This window comes from Octodon degus, unplaced genomic scaffold, assembly GCF_000260255.1.
Source record: "Octodon degus isolate 3935 unplaced genomic scaffold, OctDeg1.0 scaffold00422, whole genome shotgun sequence".
NCBI lineage: Eukaryota > Metazoa > Chordata > Mammalia > Rodentia > Octodontidae > Octodon > Octodon degus.
In genome coordinates, this window is record NW_004524998.1 from 495,582 (window position 1) to 503,715 (window position 8,134).

The window sequence follows — 8,134 nt, forward strand, 5'->3', positions numbered from 1 at the left end:
ATTTGTTCTAATGGTGTTTGTAAATAGGATCACAAGTCCGCATCTTGTACAGCAATTAATCACTAAGAAGAATGTATGCAGTGTATTATTTGTTGAAACTGCCCGTCTGATATGATTTGAAACTGTCTCATTGCTATCTGTTTGTCAATAAAACTTTGGAAAAAAAAAATAAAACACCTATGGCTAAAAAAAAAAAAAATCAGTACCATAGTCCAGGACTAAAGGAACAGGGGCTAAGACATATAGATTGCAGCATCTCATCATTAATAAATTGGGAAGGTAGGAACTTGGAGAGACACAAAATGCAAAAACATCTTATGCTTAGGAAACAGCTCCATAAAAAATATACTTCCTAGGGAGGTTTCAATACTAGTGATAATGCTACCTGCTATAAGAAATACACAGTTGTCAACAGAAAAAAATACAATATAATAAAAAAATAGAGAATGGCAAGACACAGAAGCAAAACCTGACCCTGGACTTCTATTACACACAGGATAAATTCAAAAGGCAATGAGTTAAAAAAAAATGGAGTCCACATATCCAAAATTTCTGAAATGAGAGCAACTGAAGTAAGATACAACTCCATCAGGCTACACAGAAAATCAAATCATAAATATTCTCTCAATCCAGGTATCAAGCTGATCCCATGACTGCCAGCTGGTTTGGAGGTGCTCAGAACTCCTGGTAACAGGGCCGGGGAGATGGCTCAGTAGAATAAGGGCTTGCTTGGCAAGCACAAGAGCCTGTGTTCAATTCCTACTTCCACAAAAAAAAAAAAAAAAAAGAACTTCTGGTCACTAACTTGGCCAAAGGAATCCAGGTGTCTGGCCCATCACTGTAAATGAAGTAAAGCATCTTCAAATGATGGTTGCCTCTCAAGACAAACCCAATGTAAATCCACTCTAAGAAAGGAAACACTTTGCATACAAACATCCAATATACAATTTATTCTGTTACATAACTCTAAACTTTGCTCCCATTTTTTTTTCTTTTTTCTTTTTCTTTTTTTTTTGTGTGTGTGTTTTAGGGAAGGGTCTGCAGGGTGTTCAGGGGCTCATTACTCGATCAGATTCCTAGTGATCCGTCTGTTTACAGCCTCCCAAAAGCTGGGATTACAGGTGGGCGCCACCATGCCCAGTCTCAATCACCATCTCAGCACACAGTGGGGGCGGGGCCGGCATGGCAGGCCTGGGGATCAAACCCCAGCCCCTGCTCCTGCTTGCAGGTGCTTTAATCCACTGAGCTATTTGGCTGGCCATCTGCTATGTTTTAAAGTACAAAATTAATAGTTATCCAATTTTGTCAATTTCTAAATTTTGCTTGATGTCATCATAATTGCTAATTTTACTACTGTAGCTAGGATATCGTTTCTGTTTTAACCACTTGTTCTCTCGTGAGTAACAATATTGGGAAGTTTGGTAGTAATAACCTCATCAAAGCTCTAAAACTAAAGACAGAGGACAGTGCCAAATGGAAAACCAGCATTCCATTCTCACTTCACTGTGAAGGCAGGATCTTCTGACAGACACAAATCAAGAATCCCTGACACAAAGAAGATATCACAGATGAATAGACTTTTCCTAGAGTGGATATGTCAGTAGTGATCTAGATATACACTATTAAAATTTCACAAAGTGTTTCACAGAAAATAAAATGAAATTTTTTCTGAAATAGAAAATGACAAGATAAAGGAGCAAAATGCTATCTCATGCTCCCAGCCCACGTAGAAGTCATCAACATAAAAGAAGTTAGAAGTCACATGTCCGAAATACCTGAAATGATAGCACCTGAAATAAAAAAAAAAACTCCATCAGCTGTAGATAAAATCAGACCAGAAATAAACTTGCAGGTTAAAAAAAAAGAAATGATAATCTTGCTGAAAGAATTGCTCAGCATATCTAATGACAATGATAAAAAATAGTCGGGGATAGAAAAATGATGGAAACTTTATGTAGGAAAGAAATATAATGCATATTGCATATTTAAAGAGATATGACAAACTAATGATATAAACATGGGTGCACATATATGTCATGGTAGAATGTTTTCAGTTCTTTTGGAAAAATACTTACGAAGGGAATAGCTGGCTTGAAGGAGATTCCCAATCCTAGCTTTTTAAGGAATCTGTACACTGATTTCCATAGAGGTTATACCAGTCTGCACTCCCACCAAGAATAGAAAAGTGCTTTTCCCCCACAGACTCTTGAGTATTTATTATTAGTTGACTTTGTGATGAGGCCATTCTTTCTTTCATAAGAGGGAATCTCAGCATTGTTTTAATCTGCATCTGTTGAATCACCAATGATTTTGAACATTTTTTTTTCATTTATTTTTTAACTGTTACAATTTCTACATTTCTAAAATGTATGTACACCTCACATGCACATTTCAGGATTGGGCCTTTGAATTTTGGAGGCCTAATTTTTTTTAATTCTTGTTTTGTTAGTGTGTTAGTTGGATATAACTTTCTTAATTCATGTGTTTTCTTTTTACTTTGTTGGTGAGTTCTTCTGAAGTGTAGAAACTTGTCAAAAACATAACACCCAATTTGCTAATTATTTGAAATATTTCCCATGCAGTTTGACTTTTGTTCAGAAACTCTCTAACTACTGATATGTCTTTAAAATTTATACCTACTTTTTCCTCCAGAAGATTTAGTTTTTCTGTTTTAATGTTTAAAATTTTCCCATCCCTGGGTGTGCTGAGCCTGCCACTTAGGGCGTGGCGGCACATTTGTGTAATCACAGTGCTGAGGAGACTGAAAAAGGAGCATCACTATGAGTATGAGCTACATAGTGAGACCCTGTACCACATGCACACACACAAAAAATAAATTTTGGATCCATTTTCACTGCATTTTAGAGCATGGGGTTAGACATAGGTCTACTTTTACCCCCTTGGCATGTGGAAAGCCAGTATTTCTACCAACATTTATTAAAGAGGTTATCTTTCTTCTAATGAACATGTTTGGCCTCTTTGTGAAACGTAAAGTTCTGGAGATTGTAGATGTGTCTGTATCTTCTAATCTATTCTATTGATCCTCAGGTCTTTTTTCTCCAGTACCATGTTGATACTACTGCAATAGCCTTATAGATAATTACAGGTAAGAGATTGTGATGTCTCCTGCCTTTCCTTTGTTGTCCAGGATTGTTTTTGCTATTGTAGGTCTATTCCAGTTTCAGAGAAATTTTAGGAATGTTTTCTGGGGCCAGTCAAATATCTCAGTGGATTAAAGCACCTGCAAGCAGGCATAGGAGCTTGAGGTTCAATACCTGGGCCTACCATGCTGGCCCCGCCCCTAGGGCATGCTGAGACAGCTATTGAGACTGGGCATGGTGGCACGTGCCTATAATTCTGGCTCTTGAGAGGCTGTAAACAAGTACATCACTAGAAGTCCAATCTAGTAGTAAGACCCTGAACACCCTGTGGACTCTTTCCTAAAATACAAAAATAAATAAATAAATAAATAAATAAATAAACATTTTCTGTAGATCTCTGAGGTATACTACTGGTATTTTAATCATAACTGCATTAAACCTATAATAATTTTGGAAGTATGTCAATTTTCACAATGATGGTTCTTTTATTCAGATGGAAGAAATAAGTTTTTGTGGGGTTCAGTGTGCTTTCACGTGGGTGAAGGGAAGCAAGATATAGCTCAGAATTGCTCTAAAGCTGATGAATGGAGTTCAAAGATTCATAAGGGTCTCTTGATGCAGTGTGGGTACAAGGTAAAGTTCACCAAATTGCCTGCTACCAGTGGGTCAGGCAGCAGCAACTCAGCAGAACTCTGGTGATTGTGATGGTGGCAGATTCAATAATTGCTCAGCCAAACTCTGGCGATGCCAGGTAGTGGTACATTGCAGAGCTCACCATTCCCCTTAGCTGTCCTGGGTCTGTCTGTCTTTTAAGAAGATCAGAGAAGTAGCTGGGGCTCATCAAGCTCTGGTGAGAGTGAAGGGGTTGGGAAAGGGCTCACTAGGTCCCTGTCACTGTCCTCTGTGATATAGCTTCTAGGTTAGTGGAAGAAAGTGTGGCAGCTCATGTGAGCTCTGTGGACAGTGAACAGAGATCCCTTTTAATTTTTCATAACTATTTTAAAACCAATTTTGCATGTGTATATGTGGTAATTTGACCAATTTTGAAGACAACATTATGCAATACAGAAGCCATTATCAAATTACTATTGTATTGTTTGGTGAAATTCTTTATTGTAGCTATTTTTTTTTACTATTTTGTATTCTGTTTAAATAACAAGAAAAATCAAAATATGAAAACAGAAACATTAAATCTGTTGAAAATGAAAACAAGTAGAACTCTCAAAGACATAATTGTAGGCAGATTCCTTATGAAGAAATCCTAGATTGCATGGGAAATACTATAAAGAATCATCTGGGATCTCATTTTATGGAAAAGTTTTGGCACAGAAAAATAAATCATCAATCATTAATAAATCATAAAGCAATAAATCTCTGGAAAGAGAGCTCATAGATTGGGAAAACAGTTCAATCATGACCAATGTTGTCACAGCTGCTTGGTAAAGGGGACACTCCTTCACTGATGTTGGGAATGTAAATCTGCAATTACTGTGGAAATCAGTGTGGCAATTTCTCAGAAAACTAGAACTAGAGCTCTTATATGGCTCAGCTATTCACCTTCTTGACATTTTCTCAAAAGAATGAAAATAATTATTCCCCAGTGACATATGTACACACATGTTTATATCAGCATGGTTTGTAACAGCTAAATGTAGGAGATGACTCAATGCTCATCAACTGATAAATGCATTTTAAAAGATAGATAGATAGAGAGATAGATAGATGTACTACTCTGGTTTAGCAGTTAATAATTCATTCACTGCAATGCTTTTTTCTGATTGGTTGTCCTCCCTATGTTTCTATAGTTGATTCTTTGCATCAGATGCTATGAGTTCTGAGAATTCTTTTCTTATTTCAGAATATTCCACTCTGAGTTCCTCTATAACTTTCTGCTGTTGCTTATTTGCTATCGACTCTAATTATTTGTACATTTGAGCTGAGCTAGTAGAAAAGAATTTGGCTCTGATTTCCCCTGTGACTTTCTGCTGTTGCTTATTTTATATGGACGCTATTAATTCACACATTTGAGTTAAGCTAGCGTCCCCTGCACTTGTTCTGGGTAGACACTGGGTTTCTTCCATATGTTTTTGCATTTGATTCTTTACTGCAGATGTTATTAATTCAGGGATTTCTTTTTCTATTTCCAATCTGAGTTCCTCTATATCTTGCTGCAGCTGTTTCTTTATTTAAGAAGCCATTGATTCATTGCTTTCAGCTGTGTGATTCCCAATTTGTTCTGTGTTAGTGTCCTCTGCACTTGTTATGGGTGGGCTTGGAGTCTGAGATTGCATTTTGTTCCTTCTCATTGGCATTTTGTTTAGCACTGTCTTCTGACCTTTCTTGTAGAGCTTTGGTGCAGTTATAACCTTAGCACCTACTGAAGTTCAGGTGCAGATCTACAAAGTTTGGATTTATCCAGCTATGCCAGGCTTGGGTCTGACTGCTGTGCTCAGCTCCTTCTTTCTGCTGCCCTTGAGGGTGAACCTGTTGTGCCCCTCTGGCAAGATGTTCTGCTCCTCGACTAGCTGGGAGGTTCTGTCCCCTACTCTCTCTGCAGGGATTGCAACTGCAGGGTTTCCCTTCAGGCCTGTATGCCAGTCTAGAGGGGACAATGTGGAGTAGAGGGGATAGGCAGCTCTCCCACACATTCACCGGGCCTGGGCTAGGACTGGATCTGGGGGTCCCCAGAATGCAGCAGAAATGCTAACTGGGCAGGCAGTGTGGGGGTTGCTGCAGAGTGGTGGTGGAGGTCCCAAGAGGGTGGAAGAGGGTCTCACGCACACTGTGCCTGGGCTGGGTCCGGGAGGTCCTGCAGGCACAGAGTAGTCAGAAGCTCTCCCACACACTCACCGGGCCTGGACTAGGACTGGATCTGGGGATCCTTAGAATGCAACTGAAATTCTCACTCGGCGAGCTGGGGTGGGGGGACCCTGTGGAGTGTTGGTGGGGCCCAAAGGAGGTGAAAGAGGGTCTCACCCACTCTGTGCCTGGGCTGAAACCAGTAGGTCCAGCTGGCACAGGTAGCTGGAAGCTCTCCCACACACTCACCGGGCTTGGGCTAGGTCTGGATTTGGGGGTTCCCAGAACATGGCACAAGTAATCTTAATGTTATTAAATTCACAAATATGCTAATTTAAATACTCAAATCCTGTTTTACCTAAAACATGCATTGCAAACATACAAATGTCTATTCTCTCCACATGTCAGTGCCCATTTGTATCATGGTTTGAAATGGGGAGAATAGATTTTTTCCCTTGATCTGCAAGTCGGTAGGTGTTTCTTTACAGTTAACTTTAGCAAAATTCATACAAAATAACAATTAACAATGATTTTTTAGCTCACAAGTAAATATCTTCAAAACTACATTTTGTTAAAATTTCTGTACTACAGTGTAGAAAAACTGAGCTACATAAATATTGAAAAGTTAAATATTCCTTAATTTTTTATTCCTGGTACCATTATCACAATTTCCAGGGCAATATACCTGATGTAATGAAAAGAAAGAAAAAGACAAAGCTACAGCAGATAAAAGATCTCAGTAATGTACATCTAATTGACAGTACATTGCATTAATCAATAGATGCACTTCTTGCAAATTGTGGCTGGGACAGTCCTGAACCACAAGGGTTTCCTGTTAAAGCTGCAGTAACTTTTTTGAGTATGGAAAATCGTTAATTCTGTGGCAGAACTTTACATCTCCTCTAATGCATTTGGATGACTGTCTCAAAGTAACTCAGTTTTCCTGACAACTCCTCACTCTCTCACTCCTGCCAAGAACTGTAGCCTTTTTCTGTTGTTTTTTGAAAACTTCTGCTACCATATCCACTACTTCCACCAGCAGATCCATAGCCACCACCATAGGAACTGCCAAAGCTTCTTCCACCAAAACATCCCCCCTTCATGGGTCTATAATTTGACTGCTGTTGTCCACTATAATTTCCAAAATAATTAGTTCCCACCATTACCATAGTTACCACCACCAAAGTTTCCTCCTTCATTGTAACCATCATCATATCCTCCTCCACCACCACCACTGTATCCACAACCTTGGTATCCATATCCTGGTCCACCACCACCATATCCACTTCTACTACTGTAAAGAGGGCCACCACCATAGTTTTCACCATCACCTCCAAATCCTATATCCATCATCACCTGCTTCATATCTACCTTTGCTGCTACCTCCTCCACCATAACCTCCTCTTCCGCCAAAGTTTCCACAACAGCCAAAATTCCTCCATCACCTCCAAAGTTTCCTGCATGACCCACAAAGTTGCTAGATCCACCTCCACAGCCTGTTTATGATCCAGCAGACTGCATCTCTTGTTTAGAAAGGGTCTTTTTCACTTCACGACCATGCCCTTTAATAGTGTGGTATTTCTGAACAACAATTTTATCAACTGTGTCATGATCATCGAAAGTTACAAAAGCAAATCCTCTTTTTCCCACTCTGCCTGTCTTCCATAACTTCTATGGTTTCAATCTTGCCATATTTATCAAAGTATTCTCTCAAATTATATTCTTCTGTATATTCTCTAATACCACCAACAAATTTTTTCATTGTTAGTTGGGCACCAGGCTTTAATGAATCTTCTCTAAAAACATCTCTCTTTGGTTCCACTACATACCCACAAACTTTATGTGGTGGAGCACACATTGCTGCATCCACCTCTTCAACATAAGAGTGAGTCATAAAACCAAAACCTCAGGAGCATTTTGTTTGAGGATCTCTCATTACCACATGACCTGTGAGTGTGCCCCATTTCCCCATGACCTGTGAAACTATCATCAGTAGTTTCAAACTCAGACCAACAATAAATAGTTTCCTCAACTGCTCTGGCTCCTTTGGATCATGGCTCTCCTTCCCCCCAGCAGCAAAGGCAATTGTGATGTCGATGGCTGGAGTTAGTATATTGATACTAGTATATTGAGAAAATTTATATAGGTGATTTTGCAGGATTTAGCTCTTGTGTTTTGAATAAACCACACAAGTTGCCATTTATCTCAACAGATGCATAATATTGTTTTCTAAT

General features: G+C 39.1%; 1 pseudogene; it reads right to left on the minus strand.

The window, feature by feature from the left end:
- Positions 1–6,862: 6,862 nt before the first annotated feature.
- LOC105741314 lies at positions 6,863–7,836 on the minus strand (annotated as a pseudogene).
- Between the last annotated feature and the right edge of the window lie 298 nt (positions 7,837–8,134).